At 33.9% G+C, this 26,103-nt stretch overlaps 1 protein-coding gene across 9 annotated transcripts in view; it reads right to left on the reverse strand.

Annotated features, from left to right (window-relative positions):
- LOC138709609 (uncharacterized) overlaps nucleotides 1-26,103 on the reverse strand; it is an 809,429-nt gene that overhangs the window by 127,802 nt on the left and 655,524 nt on the right. For all 9 annotated transcript variants that reach the window (XR_011334961.1, XR_011334963.1, XR_011334962.1 and 6 more), the window contains one exon: nucleotides 12,633-12,727. The gene's annotated coding sequence lies outside the window, so the exon portion shown is untranslated. The remainder of the gene's footprint in view (nucleotides 1-12,632; nucleotides 12,728-26,103) is intronic.

The raw sequence follows: 26,103 nt of genomic DNA on the forward strand, positions 1-26,103 counted from the left end.
ACGCCGCCATCCTCTCGGACTCAAAAGCAGCCATTTTGTCCATAAATAAAACTGACCACCCCTACACAGAACAAATCAATAACTGTCAAAAAATACTTGCAACTTTAAAAGAACGTGGCAAAACAGTTGCGTTACAATGGATCCCAGGACATTGTAATCTACATGGGAATGAACAGGCTGACACATTAGCTAAGAAGGGTGCCAATCTCAAAATAAACCCACGGAAACCTTTGTCATTTAGCTCAGTAAAACAATATATCAAGCAACTACAAAAAATTAATCATCAACAGGAATTGGACATAAACATTTCGCAACAACGTAGGAAATTACTGAAGGATATACCTCCTGAAACCAGAAGACTAGCAGTTGCAAGCTTTCGTCTTAACACTGAACATGACATCCTGGGTAAACACCTCAATCGTCTTGGCATCCTTCCATCAGCATCCTGCATTTTGTGCCATCAACAGGAAGACATGGATAGACAACATCTTGCAAAATGCCCTGCTCTGAAATCCTCCACGGAAGTCGACCGATACTGGGAAGCCAGAGCCCGAATGTTTTTAATTACTTAATCCACAGTTTTGTTCACCACTTTGTTTTTCGCTCAGTCAATGATAGTAAATATCATGTACTAGCCATTAGACAAACAAATAAATATTTCAATGACAAAGACAACGGTTATACCGGGTGAACAATTTGTAAGCAGCCAATACTACAACTTGCGTTTCCGTGAAAACCTGGAAAAATGTATTTTGTAGCATTACAGTTTCTGTTGCTTTAAACTGTATGAACATAATAAGAAAGTAAAACCGATAATTTTCAAGTCACAATCTACAAATACTGAATCAAGAACCACCTAAACCACGAGCTCTTTGTGAAATGTCGTTAAAGTATGTCACGTTCTTGATCAACATTTACAGCACAGACAATTTACTAGGTCAACGATCAGTCCTCCAATATGTCAAAGGTATAAAATCATCTTATCCACGAAATGTATTACCGTTTTATGGCTCGATGAATGTTGTGAATGATTGGTTTTAACAACTATCCTCTACTCCGAGACGATAAGAATGTGAGGTGGATGTAAGTACTTGATTGATCTATAGATCGTAAATGATTTAATCTCGCAGCAGTAACTTGCGATGCAGTGATTAAAAGAACAGTTGAGGTAGCCCATTATAGCAATCCCAGCTACGTCTGGAGAAAGACCAGCGAAAAAGGGCTAGAAGAACCGAATCACTCTTCAAAAGATCCCCGATATTTAGGGTTACCATACGTCCGTATTTTGTACGGGCAGTTTGTATTTTAAATACCCATGCCAGTGTCCATACAGTACAAGGAGCAATATTTCCGAACTGCACTTGTATTTATTGTACCGTTAAACATACATGCGCGTGTAACTGAAGATCACTGCTTCCATGCCTGTTGAGTCAGTCTATCAAACAGCGTCAGATTGTCTTTAAGAACCGAGCTTCTACACGTGATTTTGTGCAAACATATCGAGGACCTACAGCAATTTTTTCTGGAATCTCTCCATATATCATATTAGGAAGTTTAAGTGCAGAAAACAAAGAACGGACGTGGCAAAATTTTCCTTTGTTAACCGCACAATAGTAGACTGGAACAGCTTACCTGCGACAATCTTTCAGGGTGGTCCTCTTAAAATCAATACATTTAATGAAAGGTTGAGAAGATTAGACTGAAAATGTAATTGGAGGTGCAGTGTAATTATTTAAGTTGTGTCATGTAATTAATTGAGTTGATATATAATTAAGTTGATATGTAATTAATTAAGATGATATGTAATTTAGTTGATATTTAAATAAATTAAGGTGATATGTAATTAATTAAGATTATATGTAATTAAGTTGGTATGTAATTGATTAAGGTGATATGTAATTACTTAAATTGGTAATAGTTGAGTGAAATAGAAGTAGACTACTTATAAGTTAGATTTACTTTTGCTTATCGTAGGCGTTATTATAGAATAGTTTTTACTTATAGTCCTAGGTTTATTGCATCTACTATTTATAGATTTACGTTTATTTTATTTTTTTTCATTTACGTTTATTTTATTTTATTTCATGTAATTGTAATTATAGTATATTATATATCACTGCCACCGGGTGTATACCCAATTGCAGTGTTAATACATACATACATACATACATACATACATACATACATACATACATACATACATACATACATACATACATACATACATAAGCCTTATGGCAAGCCGTCTTCTTTGCCTTTCAATGATGCAGTAGTATAGATTCCAGGGGTTTCCTTAGTTCTAGATAAGTTCTCCGTTTCCTATGTCCTGGGCAGTCTGAAAACTTATTGATTGCCCTTGTATAAAAAAATGGCGAAATGTCCGTATTTTCTGGTTTGAGCACGGAAAAGAGATACTACTTAGATGCTAGGCCTACATCCTTCAACATCATATCGTCGCTTAAGAACCAATACCGCGTAACTGACATTTTTGGTCAAAACTGTTTTTTTGCACAGATGGTACCTCCACTGTCATCTGCATGCATTGACAAGCGCGGGAATTTGATTGCATGAATGGCCTGCGTGCGAAGGAGGGGGGTACAATACCGCGTATCTGAAGCCACGAGAAGTCTGTAGGAAATACCGCGTATCTGACAACAGATAGGCTGTTATGTCTACTCCCTGCGCGCCATCAGTACGGAAGCTGGTTCTCGTTACTGCCCTGTAAAATTGTGTCAACAGTGTGTGATATTCAGAGAAGATTAAAGAAGTGTTCAGTTTCAAATATTTTAAAAGGTAAATATAATAGCATTATTTCCCTAATGTCAATTCAATGTTATTTGAGCTGAATTCACGCAGAATATTACTGCAAGTTCATTCACTGAAATATAGTACATTTGATATTTTATTATTATATAGGCCTACAGATACAAGAAAAGAAATGGACAATGAATCAGACGACGGTCAGTTTAGCGAGAACGAAATCCTATCTGTGGTATGTTCTGCATTCAAGACGGGAGAAACTTCTGTGAACATTAACAAAGGTATGGCATAAGAAATATCACAGTTATTAAACGATTATTTTTCTTCAGTTACGGAATCATAACAGCAAACTTAATTTAAGTAATATAAATAATCATGAATGGGCCGCTAAAATAATTTGTGCTACATTCAGTGGTCCTAAGCTTGGTCCCTTCCATTTCCTCCGGTAGGAGGAAGATCTAAATTGATGATAATATTTACTACACATGTTTTTTAATCAATTTATATCACATTTATAAACACTAGTAATCTCATCTTATTCGAAGGTGTACTGCCTGATAATTCAAATGCAAAAGAAAACCGTCCTTCTGAAAATGGGTTGCTGCAGATCAGGCATTGTCCGTCCAGTGTTACAGGTAAGGTTATGATCATATTATGCAGTCTGGTGTGATTTAAAGCAACACTATTAAAATAATACCGCTAGAAATAGGATAGGATAGAAAATGAAGACAATACCTCGTCAATGAAGGATCTACACTAAATTTCGGATGCGTCTTCAGATGTAGACGACCCCGAAGAATTTGTGAGTGCTACTTATTCTACATTTTTACATTCGTCAGAAAAAGGTAAAGAGAAGAATCTTCAAGCGTTTGATGGAAATTTGACAGAAAAGAGAAAAATAAGTTCAAAGCCACCCAAGGTTAAGTGGAAGAAAATGAAAAATAGAAAACTTGGAATGGAAGAGGAAGCTTATCTTAGCTACAAGAGGTCGAAAGATGGCAAAGTGACACATGATACGGAAAGAGATGCAAGGAATTTGGGGCCAGAGTGTAGTTATAAAATGTGCCAAAATACGAAAGTAAGAGGCTGTAATTTAATTTCTAATGAGAGAAGACACATCTTTCAGGCATTCTGGAAAACTATGACTTGGGGACAGAGGGCCGTTCACGTATCAACTCTTGTGAATTTCACTCCTACTAAAAGACCTGGCAGTACAAATTATGAATCTAGAAGAAAGAGAACATTTGTCTATAATCTAAAAGTTGATGAGAAAAAAATTCAGGTTTGCAAATTGATATTTCTGTGTACATTGGGAATTAAAGAATGAACTGTGCGATATTGGTTAGCTAATAGTACTGATGGCTTCCCTTCAGTAAAAAGAAGTCATGTTCTCGTGCAAAAGCACAGAAAAAAAAAGCATAAGTAGCCTGTCTAAATTACCGTCACATTACTGTATGTAGAACCGATTGTGCCATAATTTTTATGATAGTATTCCACACAAGTGTTACTCAAGGATTCCTTTTTGTGATTTCAGCATAGCCCTATAATTATTTATTGTGTTTAACGAATATTGTGCCTGAAAAGTTATCATCATTATTATATTTTTATATGATTTTCTTTTTATTATTCGCAAGTCAGTCAAGTCCATTGTCAATAATAATAATAATAATAATAATAATAATAATAATAATAATAATAATTATTATTATTATTATTTTATTATAAAATTATACTTGTGAGCAACGTTTTAGTAACAATTCTACTTATCTATTCAAATACGTAGTGTGAAAATAAAGTATCTAGTAACAGATTATTATTATTATTATTATTATTATTATTATTATTATTATTATTATTATTATTATAAACATTGAACTGTGTCTTCTTTTTCCTTTCCCATAGTTTCAGCATTTGACTGACTAAGAATGCAGCAATCATTGTCTGGAACGTAATCTAGTGCTGATTCAAGCTACAGCCTACCGACCTTGACCTCAAGTCAGATGGTAGGACAACAATTCAGATAATACATTGACATATACAAGAGCACGAATAATATTTCCAGAAGGCAGTTTTCACGCAAAGAAAACGCTTGTCAACATGTATCTTGAAGCTGCTAAAGTTGCCTCACAATACCGCGTAACTAACAAAATGTAGTCAACGGCAGAGTTCCAATACCGCGTAAGTGACATGGCCAAATGTCTACAGCCATGATCATCCATTTTCACTTAGTTACAAATTAGTTAAGCTATTTCATAGCCATACACCACTTTTCAAGACTATTCCGTTATTTTTATGGTTTTTATTCAGTTTTTTCCTTCTCCTGTAAAATTTACATTTTGTCAGTTACGCGGTATTGGTTCTTAAGCGACGATATATAATGGCTGCATTTAATGTTCTTTGTTTAATATCTCAGATATTTGATTATTTTGTACTTCTTAGCTTCCTCAATCCACATGCAGTCTTAGCGTTTGTACTACTGTAGACTAATTTTATTTTTGTTGCTGGTGAGCATAGTTTTAACAGTGGGAAGTTTTATTTTAATCTGGTAAAATGCTGAAAAAGAAGTGTAACTTCTCAAGTGAGTCACAACTTCTGAAACGCAATTTACAAAATACTAATGAAAATGAAATGAAAATATTAAATAAAAATATAAAACTGCATCTCGTCCAATTTGTTTTCAATAAGAACATGTCTTAACTTTCTTTCTATTTAGCAGTGACTCCATTGGACGGCGTTTTGCCACTAATATGTAAATCATAGACCTATTAGGTTTCGGGGTATTTGAAAAAAAAAATGTGTGTTTCTGTGTGTGTAATATTCCCTATCTCAAATGTTACATAGGGCATCCTCTATTTCCTGTTTAAATTTTGCACGCTTTTACTGAATCACCCTCTATTGGTATTTTATCAGCAACTCTTGAGTTTTTTTTAGTAATAACCTTCAATTGTATAGTCTAATCACTTTTATTTCCGGTAGCATATCACAAAATAGTTATCAGCTAACACTTTGGCTCACTGCCCTCACATGATGTAAATTCACAATAAAATTCAACAATTAAGTCAATCTCTAGTTTTTTTCCGTACACTTACCGGTAGTTAAAGCCTCAGTTCTGGGCATAAGAGAAACATGTCATTAACAAGGAAACTGTTAATCAGCTCATGTCGAAACCTTCCTCAAATTACGTACATAGAAGATTACACAACCACATGTTTCAGATGACACCAATTATTAATATGTCGTATATATTACACAGCTAGAGACGACAAATTTTGTAGGTCTATCACAAATTTCGATGGTGTGGTCATTCTCTTAATTTAGTTACTATGGAGACGAAACATGTGACAGTCTAAGTCTAAATCACGTTTATTACTAAATACTAGCCGTACCCGTGCGCTCCGCTGCACCCGTTAGAAATAAATATAAAGTAATTACATAATTAAAATAGGACGTTTGATCCAGGGAACATTCGTGTTTGATAGAAGGATAAATCGTTTATTATGTTGCTTAATTTAAATTGTATTTAAATAATTAAAATGCCATCATTTTGGTCCAGAGATCACTCATTTGGTGCAATGACAATTCCTTTAACATGATTCTTAATTGTTATTACATGCAACCATAGTTTAATGAAGATTGACATCATTTAGATTTAATTTGTAAACTTTATATTACTTGCTATATGTTTCCATTGAATTATGGTAATAACTTAATTTTAACCCTTGTTTTCTACGTCTTCAGTAAATGACGCTTGGCCCACTATGGTTCTGAACCCTTAAAATAACTTAAATAGTGATATAGCATATATAGTGATATGTAATTATATTTCTTTCTTTCGAAAATGCAAGAATTCACGATCTCCTGTGTACCATTGCCATGGAATGAATAAATGTGTTTTTTCTTCCTACTCAAAAATTTTATATTTTGCACATGGGAGTTATTGCAGGAACAACAACGCTATAATCTGAGGCAGCGGTGAAAATGTATTATATTGTTATTTTAAAAGTCTTGTATATCCTTAAATATCAGTCCTATTAAAATTTTGCATAGAATAAAACTTATCCGAAATCATTTTTAAAGAAACTTTTGTTATGTAACATTTTTCAGAAAATAAGCGAGATATTTCGATTTATTTAATTCAGGCCCCTTTAAATAAAGCATTTTGAATGCCACATAACCTAAATTCTAAGTTGCAACGAACTTAATTTATATTTCAATTTTCATCGAAATCCGCTCAGCCATTATGCTGTGAAAAGGTAACAAACATCCAGATAGACAGACAGACAGACAGACAAAAATTTCAAAAAAGGGATTTTAGGTCTCAAGATGAATAATTATACATGCTAATAGCAATTATTTTTGGGAAAGCGAAAATTAGCAAAAAAATTTCGAATATACGAATGTACAGAATAGCTTATCAAGTTTTCTGTGGATAAGAAGCTATTTTAATCTTACCTGTCCTCAATTCACTCAGAAGTTACTGTAATAACATTATAGCAATATGTCCATCTAGAGAAACTACACTTTCCAATGGTGAAATAATATTTCATTATACAAATCGGTTAATTTAGCTTCCGATATTACTTCATACAAACACAGAAACATTGTCTGTAGGCTATATTTCATAGCTTTCGATTGTTGTTCTCCAAGGCCCCTTATAGACGAAGTCATTTGTTTTTAATTCAGTACACCGCCTTAGATGGCATTGTATTTTAATTTTAAAACTAATTTATCTCATTAAATATCAGTCCTATCAAAATTTTGCAATGGATAAAACTTATCGGAAATCATTTTTAAAGAAACGTTTGTTATGTAACATATTTCACAAAAGTCAATAATAAGAGATATATTTCGATTTATTTAATTCAGGCTCCCTTATAACCCCCCCTTTTAAATAATGTATTTTGAATGCCATAATGCCTAAAATCTAAGTGACAACGAACGTAATTTATGTTCCAATTTTCATCGAAATCTGTTCAGCCATTATCGCGTGAAAAGGTAACAAACATCCAGACAGACAGACAAACAAACAAAAATTTCAAAAAAGCGATTTTCGGTTTCATGGTGGTTAATTATATATGTTAGGACCAATTATTTTTGGAAAATCGAAAATTACCAGAAAAATTACGGCTACAGATTTATTATTAGCATAGATAAAGGCATTTAAGCAATGAGAATGATGGTATAAAGTCTAGATAAAGGTAGTCCGTGAATAATTTAGTGCGAAAAGAAATTCCAAGTAAGTTCAAGTGATAGATTCCCATTTCGGGACGTCGTTCATTCTACAACTCTTCTTTCTAGCACATTCGGTATCTTACATACATATCCAAACAACTCCTCAGTAACTTGGTGTTCCCATCTTTAAGTTGTAACTTCCCACTTGACCGTGTATGGAGTCTCCTCGACTTGCTTCAAGCTGAATAGAGCAGTCCGATCACATAGCCGCTGGTTAGGTATTTCTACTCGAATTTGTTTGTGTTGTGTTAGGAGACTCAACTGATATTCGTGTCCTGCATTGCAGAATAGGGGACTACAGACTTCTTGAGCATTTCAAACCTGATGGCTGGAGATTGTAGACTTAATAAAGGGTTCTTTGAAAACGGACATTTTGAAGCGTAAGAGTCTTCTTGAGACATCTGGTCTTTAACGTCTTTTATAAAAAAATAGCATTACTCTATTGTTGTTCTTACCTACAGTAATAGCGTAGCAGTATATAATACGCAATCCTATTCAAGTCTTTTGTGTGTCGAATATATGAGGAGCATCGTTTCAAATCATATTATGTCCAAAAAGAAAAAAGAAAATTTTACAGGAAGAACGAAAAACTGATTACTGCTAATCTAGGTAATTTTTCACAAAATGAAAAATGTGAAGTGATTATGCTTGAGGCGTACTTTTGGAAACTTGAAAAAATGAAATGACTTTTCAATTGTTTTCTTCAAATTGAAGGAAAATGTGTTGGACATAATATGTTTTGATCCAATAATTATACAGATGTACATAATCAAAAATCCTTAATGAGGCAAATACATAAAATAGATACTTATTATTATTATTATTATTATTATTATTATTACTTACTTACTTACTTACTGGCTTTTAAGGAACCCGGAGGTTCATTGCCGCCTCACATAAGCCCGCCATTGGTCCCTATCCTGAGCAAGATTAATCCAGTCTCTATCATCATATCCCACCTCCCTCAAATTCATTTTAATATTATCTTCCCATCTACGTCTCGGCCTCCCTAAAGGTCTTATTCCCTCCGGCCTCCCAACTAACACCCTATATGCATTTCTGGATTCGCCCATACGTGCTACATGCCCTGCCCATCCAAAACCTGATTTAATGTTCCTAATTATGTCAGGTGAAGAATACAATGTGTGCAGTTCTGTGTTGTGTAACTTTCTCCATTCTATTATTATTATTATTATTATTATTATTATTATTATTATTATTATTATTATTATTATTATTATTATTATTGAAGAAAAACATTATTAATAGAAAATTACAATTTCACATTAAACATTTTGATATACAGGATGTTCATAATTTCTTCTTGCTATCATAATGTCTTTAATGAGATAAATGAATGCATGAAAACCATTATTAATTTATTATTATTATTATTAAATAAAACATTTTATTAATACAAAAAATAAATCTACACATTAAAGTTTGATGTAGTCCTACAGGGTGTTCATAACATCCACCGGGCTATATTAATGATGTTTGAATCTTTTTCACATTTTTTTTTCAAATCCTTCTTCTTCTAAATAGCTACAAGTTGTCTTACTATCATAAACTTATGAGGGAGAAACTGATTAATTCAACTATCCTGTGTTTCGATATGCAGCAGATACAGGGTTTTCCAAAACTAACAATGAATGAAGCCTATTATTCACGGCAAATAAACTATCATACTCTTTGAAAAACAGATGACTGTATTGTCCGTATTAAATATGTAGGATTGTCGAGAAAAGTGCGCCAGATTGTAAGCTACTTAAGAAAGTAATTAATTCGATTTACACAAATTCTAAAACAAATATTGGACGTAATACTATATGAAACATCACTTTAAAGGACTGAATACGATTTGAAAGAACCGCTACTTTTAAGCAGTCATTTACACTGTTAGCGAATACGATTTGATGCAATCACATTTCACAGCGTGAAAGACCGTATTCGAAACTATATGAAAATGTATCAAACTCAATTTTGTCCACCAGTGGACATGATACGATTTGAAACGATGGTCTTCATTTTGAGGCAATAATGCACATTATTTATTATTATGTTCCTGGAAGAAGTGCTAATGAAACGAAAACAATTTGAATAAAAGTTTCTATCTTTACAAGGACTACATCTTATTTAAGAGGTAATTATACAATGAATGATAAACCATTACAACGAATATATTGTGTAAAAGATCTCGATGTAACTATTAATCATAACTTGACTTTTCATAATCACATACTTAATATAAGTAACAAATAATGCTTTAAAAATCTGGGATTTATTATTAGAAATCGAAAAAATTTACAAAACAGACTTTGACACTCCTTTTTAACATGACGTTCGCGCTAAATTGGAATATGCCTCAGTAATTTGGTCACCCACTTGCAAATCACATAGTAATAGAGTTGAAAAACTTCAAAAACGATTCCCAAGATATCTGTATTTAAAAAAATATCATTATTCGGCATTCCATAACAAAATTTCGTACAACTATCTACTTATTGAATTAAATTTAATGTCTCTTGGAAGTCATAGATTACTTGCTGAGCAACTTTTATTGTATAAAATATTCAACAGTCTACTAGATAACAGCGAAATATTATCACAAATCCAGCTTAACGCTAGAACATCAGATTTTAAAGAAATTGCCAATTGTTATGTTATAAAAAACCAAACACTTCAGCACACAAAAATTCATCAGTGTTAAAAATGTGTTCAAAATTCAATGAATTATGTAAAATATGGGATCTAGATTTCAGCATTTCTTACATGAAATATAAATATTTTCTTATTAATATATTGAAAGTAGTTTATTTTATATAATATTGCTATCTATATGTTACGCTGTAATATGCCATTTATAGCTACATTTTACATCTTTTGGTTATGATATCTGTATTTACCTATTTCTCATTTATTTTTATTTTGTGTCTTTTATTTGTGTAGTATGTATGAGTTTGTTTTTTCATTTTTCATTTGTATTTACACTTTTATCTTGCATTTTATCTGTTTTACACCTCAATTGCTCTCCTGAAGCATCACCCATATTCGAAATCAAACTAAGTTCATTAGCATTCTTTACTTTTTTGTAACACTTGCCTCTCTAAAACTAGGTATATTTCCACTAATCTCAAAACGTATTTACAGCTATGTACTTGTAGGAGTTTCATTGTCAAAACAAAATCAATGGTTCAATGAACTTATAAACATTTATATGGTTAAGTACTCTTTGTCCCTTGTGGCAGCTCACGAATGGTGAGAAGATTTCTAAATAAACATGTTATCTCCAATGTTGTGTTCTAAGCAAATATTTGTACTGTGTATTGCAATTGGGACTTTGCCCTGTTAAATAAATAAATAAAATAAATAAATAAATAAATAAATAAATAAATAAATAAATAAATAAATAAATAAATAAATAAATAAATAAATAAATAAATAAATAAATAAATAAATAAATAAATAAATAAATAACTAAGTAAGTAAGTAAGTAAATAAATAAATAAATAAATAAATAAATAAATAAATAAATAAATAAATAAATAAATAAATAAATAAATAAATAAATAAATAAATAAATAAATAAATAAAATAAATAAATAAATAAATAAAATAAATAAAATAAATAAAAAAATAAAATAAATAAATAAATAAATAAAGAAGTAAATAAATTAATTAATTAAATTAATTAATTAAATTAAATAAATAAATAAGTAAATAAAATAAATAAATAAGTAAATAAAATAAATAAATAATTTAAATTAAATAATTTAAATAATTTAAATTAAATAATTTAAATAATTTAAATTAAATAAATAAATAATGTAAATAAATAATTGAAATAAATTAAATATTATTAAATATTATTAAATAAATTAATTAAGTTACATAAATAAATTAAATAATTAAATAATTTAAATAATTTAAATAAATTAAATAAATTAAATAAAAATAAATAAATAAGTAAATAAGTAAATAAATAAATAAATAAATAATTAAATGAAATTCTCCGAACATTATAGAAATGGAAAGCACTAAGACTGAAAATTTACAATCACCAAAGAGAAATGTAAGCGATTTTTCTTGTAGTCATCATTACTTCAAAATTTACAAGCACCAAACAGTAATACGAGTATAACTGATTTTTCATGTAGTAATCATTACAGTAAAACAAAATACTATTTTCTGAATAAGTCTGTGCTTGAAAATACTGTATTTATAAAACCAGGAAAATGTATTTTATAATAGAGATAATACAGTTTCTTAAATTGTTATCCAAGGTAAATATGGGCTTATGCATTTTGTTATAAATCCTGTCTCTATGTAGGAAAGAGCTTTCTTGAGTAGAACTTAAGTTACTGTACGTTAGATTTTCTGAAGATTTTAAACATACTGAGAACAATATGTTATTAATGTAATAAATCATAAATATTAGAGTATAGCAAACAATTATTACTAGTTCATAATTCATGAGTACGAGTTCTCACAGTACCTATTTATTTCTTAACGTAACATTTTCTGCCTTTTATGATAGTGAATATTTAGTGATACCCGTTTTAAAAACATATCATTTTTTTTCATTAACATTACGTTATAAAAATACATCTAAACGTGGAACAAAAGAAATCTGTACTTACGATTTCAGGCAAGATGTCAGCTGCAGCGAAATCTCACATTCACCAACGGTGAAATTTCAGCCAACGATTCACCACTCTGTATTACACTTCACCATCTGGAATGAAATGAAGGAAAGCGATGTTAACTATGTAAAATTTCATAATTGAAAAATATCGATCTGTAGAAGAATCTTTTGTACTGCGGAAGGACATTACGCAATGATGAAGCCTGTCCAAGTGAAACCTTACATCTACGTCCACGTACAAGATATAATGGAGAAAATGAAACTAAGCTATAGTTCTGCAAGGAGAACAAGCATCTTCCAATGTAATGCGTGCGTTGGACACGTGACGGAAAAGAAGAATAAGAGAACCACAGTACAGCTCTTTTATGACCGGTTGTTAATACGTTTAGATAGAATTCAATAGCACAGCCTTCTGAAAGAAATTCGATCGAATCTATCTGGAGTACATACAGTAAGTATTAAACAACTAGACATATGAACTGTTTTCTGTATGTTGGGAGTTCAAAATTGTAAGTAACTTTATAATCGTATTTCCATTGTGAATGATACAGGGACATCATTTTATTTTTACTTCAATTTTTATTGTACCTGAGTTTTTGAATGTACTTTACTCCCACCCCTTCTATTAATGAAGTTCCAACTATCCTCCACACAGAACCAAGGCCGCATATAGTAAACAGTACTAAGTTAGTGAGTATTGTACGTTCCAGAAATATGTTTGCGTTTTCCAGTGACGAAAGAGCTTTCAGTATTGAAACATATTTTCGCACAGGTACTGTCGTCCTTTTGCCTACTTCGCATCCCGATTTCCCCCACCTGCTTCTGCACGCCCCTCTGTAAAGACTAGTGGCTGGGCTATCTTAGCTCTTTTCTGAAAACATTAATTTCTGTTAGGAATTGGACATTTACGTAATATTATACAACTGTTTAAAATAACTTAAATGAAAGGGCCTCGTTAAGTAATTAACTGTCACGTGATTTCCCCCCTTTGTACGATCCTGCGACATAACCATTTGGACGGACAGTAGGTAGCATATCTGAGTAATTTTATCTTTTCAGATCGGGCAGAAGTGAAGATTGAATTTACAGTACGTAAGGTACTCTTTTATAGAATAGGTACAGAATTATTTCAACAGAGTTACTAGTACGAAGGACGAAACTGGTATTTGGAATTAGATGCTCTAGTTTATAGTGCGATACTATGCACAAAAGAACTGAAGCCTGTATCGAAATGAACGGCGACCATTTTCAAAAATGTGTTTAAATATCCATATTAGGCCTATGATTATTGTTCAATTTAACTTCATTCTCTATATTATACGCTAATGGGCTGTAGACAGTATAATATACACTGCATAATGAATACGTTCGCATGGATAACTTAGTTCATGAGTACCGTATTTTGATTAAACAAAAACCTAATGAAAATTATCAGACTCAAAATTGCAATATTTCCTAGTTTACGTGAATGGATGAACTACTTTTCTTCCCTCCTATACCTAGTAAATTGATTTGTTTGTATTTTACGCCAGTACCATCGAACTACAGTCGTGGAAGGGGGTAGCGTGGTGTTTCCAGTTCTCTAAAGGTACAGCCAGGTTAATATTAAAAATGTTAGTAAAAATAAAATGATGTCCCTGTATGTTCGGATGCTAGTGTTGTGGTTAAGGCATAGAATTAGTTTTTCCAAACGATGCCTCCAAATTACACATTTGTGTCGTCTACACTTAGAAACTAGAACCAACAACTAAGTTAGTAAAACGAAAATGGAATGAAAGAAGATTTGTAAGATCTCGATGAGAAACTCATTTTTAATTTGATGGGATTCCCTATAGCTGTATTTTAATTCAGGTATGCCAGTTAAATTCCACGAAATATCTAATTTGTTTTCTTACATGGAAAAAATGAAAACTTTCTAGGTCCATGCAAGGAGGAGGATATAGCTGAAGCCATACGAAGGAACATGAATTACCAGAGTTCTGGCGCACTTTCTTAATATTTCAATATGTACTTACCAACATTTGAGTGAGTTCGTGATCACGTTCTTTTGTTTATTTTATTTGGATTTGATTGGTTTCTTATTCATTTATTCTTCCGTTGACATGCTTATCTTGGCAAAGAACTTGGAATGCAGAGAGAAATACGAGTATATAATGTAGTACGTAAAGGCTTTGTCTACTTTTTTGTCGTACAATGTAATTAATTTGCAGTGCCTGTCAACTCACTAATTCACTCACTTGTGTTAGCTCATAAAATTAAGTCGTTTTCTCTTTATAATTGAACTTCAAGTAAAATATGTAATTTCCAGTTATTAATCAGAACATAATGTTAGCAGACTATGTAAAGACATTTGGGTAGGATTAATTTTTAGTGGGTTAATTTACGAAACTTTATCAACTGCTATGGTTATCTAGCGTCTGAATGAGATGAAGGTGATAATGCCAGCGAAATGAGTACAGGGTCCAGCGCCGAAAGTTATCCAGCATTTGCTCTTAATGGGTTGAGGGAAAACCCCGGAAAAACCTTAACCAGGTACTTTGTCCCAACCAGAAAGTATGATTAATGACAAAGACGAAGTAAAGAGAGACAGACGGAGGAAAGAGGGGAAAATGGTAGAAACAGGAGCAGACTGAGGAAAGACACACAGACGGAGGAAAGATAGACAGGCAGAGGAAAGAGAGACAGGCGGAAGAAAGAGAGACAGACCAAGGAAAGAGAGACAGACTGAGGAAAGAGAGATAGATCGAGGAAAGAGAGACAGACGGAGGAAAGAGAGACAGACCGAGGAGAGACAGACAGATCGAGGAAAGAGAGACAGGCTGAGGAAAGAGAGACAGGCGGAGAAAAGAGAGACAGGCGGAAGAAAGAGAGACAGACCAAGGAAAGAGAGACAGACCGAGGAAAGAGAGATAGATCGAGGAAAGAGAGACAGACGGAGGAAAGAGAGACAGACCGAGGAGAGACAGACAGATCGAGGAAAGAGAGACAGGCTGAGGAAAGAGAGACAGGCGGAGGAAAGAGAGACGGACGGAGGAAAGAGAGACGGACGGAGGAAAGAGAGACGGACGGAGGAAAGAGAGACGGACGGAGGAAAGAGAGACGGACGGAGGAAAGAGAGACGGACGGAGGAAAGAGACGGACGGAGGAAAGAGGGGAAAATGGTAGAAACAGGAGCAGACTGAGGAAAGACACACATACGGAGGAAAGATAGATAGGCGGAGGAAAGAGAGACAGGAGGAGGAAAGAGAGACAGACCGAGGAAAGAGAGACAGACCGAGGAAAGAGAGACAGACCGAGGAAAGGAGACAGACCGAGGAGAGAGACAGATCGAGGAAAGAGAGACAGACGGAGGAAAGAGGGGAAAATGGTAGAAACAGGAGCAGACTGAGGAAAGACACACAGACGGAGGAAAGATAGACAGGCGGAGGAAAGAGAGACAGACCGAGGAAAGAGAGAGAGACCGAGGAGAGAGAGACAGATCGAGGAAAGAGAGACAGACCGAGGAGAGAGACAGATCGAGGAAAGAGAGACGGACGGAGGAAAGAGAGACAGGCGGAGGAAAGAGAGATGGGGAGGAAAGAGAGACGTGCGGAGGAAAGAGAGACATGCGGAGGAAAGAGAGACATGCGGAGGAAAGAGAGACATGCGGAGGTTTTGTGATTTCAAACACGTTACAAAGAACACATCGCAGCCATAACAAAATTACAAAACACTTCCACATATGCAGAACACATCACAAATGCTAACCACACATACAGAGTCATCAACATAGACATGAAAATTCTACACATCCAACCAAAAAGCCAGAAACTAAACACACTAGAACAATACGAAATTGACAAACACACAAAAACACATCGAAATTAAATTCTCAACACAAAACTCAATTTCAGAACACACATACTCTTTGATTCCACATTACACTACACAAACACACCCCCACAGGAAACAAAACAAAAGACGCCAAGACCAGCAACGACCAGTTCTGATGATGGCCGATAGCAGGCCGAAGCATTTTAACAAGATAACATAAAATTTAACACGTGAAAGATATATAATACGTTTTCTAAAATAAGTGCTAAGAAAACGCTCATTACTTAAGTGTTTCCTCATTTTATAAGTGACGACTATGAATTAGACCCTAAATCTAATTCCGGCAGCGCCTGTTGACACAATTAGGGAAAGGATGTCTATTTTATATCTAACTTACCCCTTGAGTATGTGTATGTATGTTATAGATTAGTTATAATACTTGATCTATAAACGGACAGAAAAAGAGACAAATAAAAAAAGGAAAAAAAGAGAGAAGTTTTGCTTAAAAATGCTTCCACGTGTAAACTCTAGAGTTCTGGAATCAACGAAGGTCTTCCGAAGGAGAATTGATGTATGGCAGCCGCCATTAATTTGGTAATTGTAATGGAATACATTATGTAAATATGCGTTCTGAATAAGACAGTTCTATAGTGAAGCCAATAAATGGCCTCAGGCCAACATAATGAACTATATAGGGTGTTTAAAAAATACGGGGCATAATTTCAGGTATGTATTTCCCACGTGTAGACAATCAAAATAGTTCATTACAACATGTGTCCGGAAATGCTTTATTTCCGAGTTATGGCCTTCACAATATTGAAATTCACCGGAACGTTTTTCTTTCCGCAGGTCGTTGCCGTCAAAGGAGACATTAAGAGGGCACTCTGACAGTTCATTCCGAGGCGAAGGTTACATTCAGTGTTGTGTAGGCGTTAGACTGTGCGACATGTATTCAAATCAAGAGCTGGCAGAGATACACTTCATGTACGGTAAGGCGGACGGCAATGCTGCGCTGGCTCGTCGTTTGTACAAGGAGAGGTACCCACAGCGACAATGCCCAGATTACTTGTGGGGCCATTTAAAATCATTGGTTTATTCGTCTCCTGTGCCTGATTTGGAATCCCTTCGGAATCGAATTGTGGCATGTTCTGAGGACATACGCAATACTCCTGGAGTTTGGGATCGTGTTCGCAGGTCAATGAGACATCGATGTGAGGTCAGTATTCAAGCAGGAGGTGGACATGTTGAACATTTTCTGTAATGACAACGACCTGCGGAAAGAAAAACGTTCCGGTGAATTTCTATGTTGTGAAGGCCATAACTCGGAAATGAAGCATTTCCGGACACATGTTGTAATGAACTATTTTGATTGTCTACATGTGGGAAATACATACCTGAAATTATGCCCCGTATTTTTGAAACACCCTGTAGTTGTGGTGGAAAATTATTAATGGTTGTCTGATGAGCACTTGCGCATAGAGATGTAGCCAGCAGGAGACGTCTGGGCGCCCGTTCGTATTTTCACCCAACTCCCACTCTTGTAGCAACCCTACCCAGAAGTACATTATCAGTCCAAAATGTTATCAGTTGTCTATTACTGGTACAGGTCTCAGTTCACGTACATGCTCTTTCATCTTTTGCTTTATGAACGTATGGAAGGCAGTAAATCTAATTTTCATCGCAAGGTATAAAAAAGCAGCACCGGTCACAGAGTTACTCATGCTCTTGGTGACTTTCTAACAACACACGGTGATGAACTCTTCCGATATCTGTTGAAGTAAAAATAAAAAACATGTTCATTGATTGACATTTAATTTAAGGGAATATTGCCCTTTCTGCAATGGAAAAACAAGTATATGAAAGAGCTGCTCTTGGTAATAAATAATAGTTTCCCCTTTAAAAAAGAAGAGGGGCTATTAGAATTCTTTTTGATAACTAAGCGAGACCAAAGGTTTAATGTCTTTATCGTTGCTTCTGTATCATCGTGAACGGTGCATATAGTTAAAGCTTAATCCTAACATTAGAATTATTAAAAAAAAATATTAAAAATATCTGATAGACTTGCAAGTCAAGGGAAATCCCTCAGGCGAACTCATCCTGTTAAACTCTATCTCAAAAGCCTGGGATAAACAAAAAATATTCAAGCAAGCTTGTGTGTGTGTGTGTATGTATTTATTAACACTACAACTGGGTATACACCCGGTGGCAATGATATATAATATACAATAATACCATTACAATTATACAATAATTACAGCAATAAAATAAAATAAACCAAAATTTATTTCTAACTATAAATAAGTAGATGCAATAAACCTAGGACTATAAATAAAAGCTGTTCTATAATAACGCCTACAATAAGCAAAAGTAAATTAACTTATAAGTACTTCTATTTCACCCATCTATTACCAATTTAAGTAATTTCATATCATCTTAATTAATTACAAATCAACTTAGTTACATATCATCTTAATTAATTACATATCACCTTAATTTATTTAACATATCAACTAAATTACATATCTTAATCAATTACATATCAACTTAATTAATTACATGACACAACTTAGATAATTATAAGCAAGCAAGCTCGAGAAAATAGATACTGGGACTCCAATTAACACAATCATAATAAATACTCATAACGAAACAGTGCAGGGCCTATACAAGGTGGGTCTAAAGTCGTTTTCCCCAAAATTCGTTCTTAGATTTCATACCTATACACATAAACAGATGTTATAACCAGGCTTCGAGACTTTGGACCCGATACAATAAGTTTACAGTGTCTGTACTATAGGTTGTTGACTCGCTGCAGGTAGTGAAAGGTAGAGATGTATGTTGAGGTAACAACGTTGCTATTTAGAATAGACTACTGTGGTATGGGGGAACACGCATATGTACATTCTGAAAGTAAATATACATTACACAATGATAATGTCAAAACAATGTGAAAAGCATTTATTCTCCTGTCTTTTATAAGCATTTGTGTTTAATTATACACAGTGTTAATGGTGGAAATAAACATGTAGCAATTTAATTTATTCATTTAACCTATTGGTCGTCTTTACGAAGTGCAGTTACAGTACCGAATTGCAATGTACTACAAGATACATTTTCAGTGTCTCAAACGTAAATCTTTTTCAGTTGTCTACGAAACACAGTTTGTACTGTGAAAAGCTGCGCTCTACGTCGCATGACGTGATAGGAGCAAAACGAAAAAACCTAACATCATTGCAGTCTCTAAGAGATAGTCGTTCATTCTCGGGTGGTCCACTAATTTGCTGTTTATATTACACAGTGATCCATATCCGTTATTTTTACATAAAATTGATTTCCACTTCTGTTTTACACGTTCAGTAACCAGTGTACTTGGTGTCTCATTAATTCTCTGTGTCATTTCCTCAACTAATTTGAGAGCTTCCGGCATCTCTTGCTCTGACTTTTCTAACCGTGTAATAGTTTCAGACACAGTTTGAAAATAGGTTTGTATGAAAATCAAATTATTCATCAGAACCTTCAAATCCAGAGCGTTTTCCTTTGCGTATTTGTTGGCATCCATTCTACAGTACCCCCACCCAATGTACGCTTTACCACTATACTCAGTACGCCGTTATGCAGATTTCCCACTGAACTGCTCTATCGGGCCCGAAGTCTCGTAGCCTAGTCATAACTTAAATAAACGAATAGCTATCATAGGGTCATTCTTTTTTTTTAAGAAACGGTTACTAGGAACCGATATCTTCAGATGTTAGGAGATTTGATTATTCCTGAACTTCAAAAACAATACTCGTTTTGTCGATATGCAGTTGATGACTAAAAATATGACATAATTATTATAACAAAATACAGAGTGATTTATATAGAACTGACACATTTCTTTCATTAATTGTTTCAAAACGAATTGTGCTAGCGACAACTTATTATACCTAAAATGTAGAGGAATTTTGGGAGATTATTTACCTCTATAGCAAATGTTGAAAATGTCCTCCATCCTGCATAAGGCACAACTCAACACGTCGTTCCATGTTACTGGCCACTCGTTGGAGAACTCTGTTGTCAATTGCTTCAGCTCGTCTAATGTCTGGGGACGTGTGGTGTAAACCCTGTCTTTTAAGTAACCCCATAGAAAGATGTCCGGCGTTGTCAAATCCGGAGATCTCGGTGGCCACAGGTTCCTGGAAATTATTCGGTCGTCAAAGAAACTTGCAATTAGTTCCATGGATTCATTTGATGTATGGATGTAGCGCCATCTTGCTGAAAATATCCTTGATTCAACTCTACATCGTCCAGTTGCTCAACAAACTCCATGAAAATCAGTCGGTATTCTGCAGTGTTCACAATCTGGTTAAAAAAAATTGGCCCCACTATTCTCTGTGCGGATATTGCGCACCGAACTCCGATTTTAACCGGGTGCATAGGTGCTTCATGGATGACATGTGGATTTTCGATGGCCCAATGGCGTGAGTTCTGTGAGTTCACATAACCGGATAAATGGAACCATGCTTCATCTGTGAACCATGTGACGGACAATATGGCAGGATTTTGCACAATGAACGTCTGAAACCAACGACAATAATTCAATCTTTTATCCTTATCTGGTTCCTGTAGCAGATAAACAACCGTAACCTTATATGGCTTTAGGCTGCCAACAATAGGAAAAAAACAAACATCTGCGCATCTAGTGACAAGGAATCGAAACTCCAGAACATTCTGCTTAATTTGGTGCTAAAATTGGGCCACTGAATGAATTTCCAACGGAATAATTAAAGAAAGAAATGTGTCAGCTCTATATAAATCACTCTGTATCAACTACAATGTTTATTTTTAGAGGTGAAAAATAGGTTTATAGCACATTCTGACTAGCATAAATAGAAATAATATATTTTAATTAAGTACCATCGCGCAAACTTTATGTATGTAGGCGTACGTTTCAATGCAATTACTATATCTTGGATTTATATTCTTTCCTAACCACAGCAATATCTATTATTATAATCCAACAATTGCTAAGAAACAAATGAAATTTCTGAACCAATAGAAACCACATAGCCATAGACATTTTGCAGAATTTCTAGAGGAAAAGTTTAAAGTCAGCGCTGTACATCTTTTCAATGCACAATCTTCTTTCCCCGGCTCATCTCTGACGTCAGGCATGTGTTAAAACATCGCATCTCGATCATTTAATACATCAAACCTGCTTTCAAGTCCATCTCAGGGAAATCCATCGAGTTTTCTTTGTTTTCCTTCGCACTGTCTTTGCACAAACTGCATACATTACTGTAATCTCCTATGCTTTGATCCGCACGGCTGCTGCAAATCCCAGGCAGGCGCTCTCGGCACAAAGCTGCTGCCTTCACTGCCACTGCTGAACATCGAATGTGGATATGACAAGTTGAACTGATAAACGGTTCCGACGTCTCTCATCCATTGTTCTTGACGTTTCTTCACCTGTGCCTTATCAAGTCTCGAACGTACGATGGGGCGAATATGATACAAAGATGAATGATATACGTGCCACGCCGTTCTATCTGCTGCTTGGAGATAGATCCACGTTTACAAAGCTTCTAGCTATATTTCACATCTGCTTCGAGTGCAGCAAGGGGCTGGTAACGTATCAAATAACAGCGGGGACTTGACACTAGTAATATCACACTATTAAATTATTTTTGTGCGAGATCGTGCGTATTTGCTTGTTTTCCGCACAGAACCAATACGCGGTAAGTGTGAAATACCACATTCAGTATTCCCAACGTAACACACATAACAATTTCCCTCCTCTTACCGCTTAAGCGCGACATTCATCTTACTTCTTTAGGCTTTTAACATATTATTTTTAGAGACGTTTAACATAGTAATAATTATAAATTGGAAACTTACCACTACAATTTCACCTAAATTGCAATGTTAATTACTGTTTTTAGGTATTTGCAAAAATTAAATAAAGTTTAGTACTCCACGAAACTTATTGCATTCCTGATACAAGTAACATTAAGGAAGCCGTGAAAAAATCAACAAGATTCCAGATGCCGATGTTATTACTGCAATATGTTATATAAATAATATTGTTAAAATATTAAAATGAAAAATAAATCATTACATAACCTTACAGTTTGTTTTAAGTTCGCATTTATAGACTGGGGAAAAAAAAGACAGACATATATCACGGCCTGCTGGAGTATAGTAAATACAGAAAACATTTTATAGCAACAATGTTGAAGAAAGATATTTTGGTTTTCCGAAGTTGCCGTCATTAAACAGAAACCAACATGGAGATTTCATTGCAACTAATTAAAAATTCGTCTTTCAGGTATGTAATAAACGATCTTCGCACAAAATAATGTACGATACACGAGCGGTATGTTTGTTTTCATGTTCTCGGAAATTAAAAAAGCTCAACTACGTTTCGCTTTTTCAATCTTTTCCTCCAACTTGAAAACGTCAACATACCGCTCTTGTAACGTATATTACTATTGTATGCAGATATCACTGTTATTTTAAAGAATATGTTTCCGAGCTTAATTCATTAGTTCACTCAGATAAGTAAAGACTATAGTTTAAAATATAAACAACTAAAGATAGGTTAGGAAGTAAATCCCGAAAAGACAAAGTATATGATTATGTCTCGTGACGAGAATATTGTACGAAATGGAAATATAAAAATTGGAAATTTATCATTTGAAGAGGTGGAGAAGTTCAAATATCTGGGAGCAACAGTAACAAATATAAATGATACTCGGGAGGAAATTAAACACAGAATAAATATAGGAAATGCCTGGTATTATTCGGTTGAGAAACTTTTATCATCCAGTCTGCTGTCAAAAAATGTGAAAGTTAGAATTTATAAAACGGTTATATTACCGGTTGTTCCGTATGGTTGTGAAACTTGGACTCTCACTTTGAGAGAGGAAAAGAGATTAAGGGTGTTTGAGAATAAGGTGCTTAGGAAAATATTTGGGGCTAAGAGGGATGAAGTTATAGGAGAATGGAGGAAGGTACACAACACAGAACTGCACGCATTGTATTCTTCACCTGACATACTTAGGAACATTAAATCCAGACGTTTGAGATGGGCAGGGCATGTAGCACGTATGGGCGAATCCAGAAATGCATTTAGAGTGTTAGTTGGGAGGCCGGAGGGAAAAAGACCTTTAGGGAGGCCGAGACGTAGATGGAAAGATAATATTAAAATGGATTTGAGGGAGGTGGGATATGATGATAGAGAATGGATTAATCTTGCTGAGGACAGGGACCAATGGCGAGCTTATGTGAGGACGGCAATGAACCTCCGGGTTCCTTAAAAGCCAGTAAGTAAGTAAGTAAGTAAGTAAGTAAAGATAGAGTAGTTCGATTGTAAGACATTAAAGCAATCCTCAGTTTATAACTTCCACAACTCTCTCAAGGTTAAGGAAAAAAATAAAAAATATTAGCAAAATGAAACGCAGACAGTTCCATAATGTTCCTAATGTTATACCATGGCCCTATTTCATAAAGTTAATAATTTAATACCATTACTAAAATGGTAATAGCATTAAGTAATATTATTACTGTTCTGTTTCATAAAAGTAATAGTTAATAATATTATTTATTACTGTAAACGCTCATAATATTACTAAAATAAATAATAAAATTACTAAAGTGTTTCATAAAGCAGCAAAGATAATTAAATTTATTAATAATATGAACGTTTGTTCCATGACTGTATTTTAAGTAATAGTTTAATAATTTGTAAAAATTAAATGCCAATGTAGGGTTAGATTTTTAAGATAAAACCGTGAAAACATTTGAAATAGATAATTCTGACTCAAATAGTGATGAAGAGGGAGTGTTTGTCAGATGTCCAAGAAATTTTAGACAAAGAATATCCTACAACCATGCAAGAAAGTTACGAATATAATGAATAATGAAAGGTTTCGCTTAAATTTTGAAACATTTGGATATGTCCTTCAAAGAATTTATAACTTGTTAGAACATCCCACAGAAAGGAATAAATCGTTAACTTCTCAGAAACAGCTACAAATTGCTCTGCATTGGTTGGGTAGTGGTGGACAATATCATTGTGTATCAGACATGCATGGAATTAAATTAAAACAGACTAAAATACAATTGCAGACAAAGAAAAATATTACGTACTTAACACCTGGTTCTCATGTTTGGCCATGTTGCGTTACGTACATAAATATAATCTTTATCACTCGTTACCAAGCCAATTAATACAGCAAAATCCCGCAATTCCATCCAAGCTTCTTTCTTAGAGTTTTTTTTTGTTACTGTTGGTGAAAACCCTCAAATACTTGACCTTTCAATTCGTGAACTTTTCGCAAAAAAAAAAAAAAAACTCTGTTTCTTCAAGTTATTTTCACGTCTTTTCCCCATTTTAAAAAGCATCAGAGACAAAATGAATGACTGACCAAGTCCCTCTCCATTCTTACAAATTGTCATAGACGCCAATGTAGATGGACCATACTGAAATTGAAAGCTATCTTATCTAATTGAAAAAGAGGAACAATTGGAAATGGTCAAACCTAAATTAAATTACAGTATAGAACTGTTAGAAAGTAATTACTATATATTTTTCATTTTTTTTATGTTATTTGAATGAATGAACTTAACGTTTTTCCCCTCCTTTCTTGTCATTTTTAAAATTATAATAATTGTTCAGAAATATATGTCTATGGGACATTTACATCACAAAATACAGTAATATTAACTTTTGCTGTACCTATTGAAATGTTTTTTTCAATGTATACTTGTGACAACCTGAATCTATATAGGTACTCTTGACTAATTAACATTGTGAAGATCTTGGTGAGCCAAGATCTTGTGCAGACATATATCAACAAGTGGATGTATTACAAAACATATGGACTACTTTAACCATCCCTATTGATAAACTAAAATTAACTTACGAGATTTATAGGTACCGTATCTAAAATTCCACATCACAATCTCTAATAATTAGAACATATTTGTATTTTGTATAGTCAGGTAAATTCTTGAAAGTACTACTTACAACATAATCAGCAATAAAAGCCCATTAAGACAATTTCAATATTTTTATTAATTTCGTCATAACATTAATCTTCTACAACATCCACACATTCAAACTCAAATACGATATTTTCTAGGAACGACTTCACCGCATTTGCATTTGTATTTATTTACTCTTGCACCAATAATTTTTTAAGTTTTTTTATGTAATAGGCCTACTTGCGCAGTATTCCGAACTATAACGGAACTTGAAATATCTTGCATAAGACGCTTTATAGGGTCCACTAACCCTGTCGTTTACACTGTCCGTAAGGCTGCTCCAATATTATCATCAAAAGTTTTCACTTAATATTTTCATACGGTACTTCTTTAGACAACGAGGTGCAAGTTTTATACACACACACACACACACGCTTCTGTCACTGATACACTGTTTTTGGAGTTGCAAACTTTACAACAGCAGAGACGTGAACAATTAGGAATGATAAATAACTGTTCACAATATTTTAGATTTATCAAATTGTTTCTTTTACTCGTAAATCAACTGAATCAAATAACAAACAATAACTTCGAGTTGCAATGATTTACAATCTTATCTGAAATAAATGTCTCCCAAACCTTTACACATAGTACGATTTACTCTGTTGTTGCTATTAAACATAGCA

Source organism: Periplaneta americana, chromosome 11 (assembly GCF_040183065.1).
Source record: "Periplaneta americana isolate PAMFEO1 chromosome 11, P.americana_PAMFEO1_priV1, whole genome shotgun sequence".
Classification (NCBI taxonomy): domain Eukaryota; kingdom Metazoa; phylum Arthropoda; class Insecta; order Blattodea; family Blattidae; genus Periplaneta; species Periplaneta americana.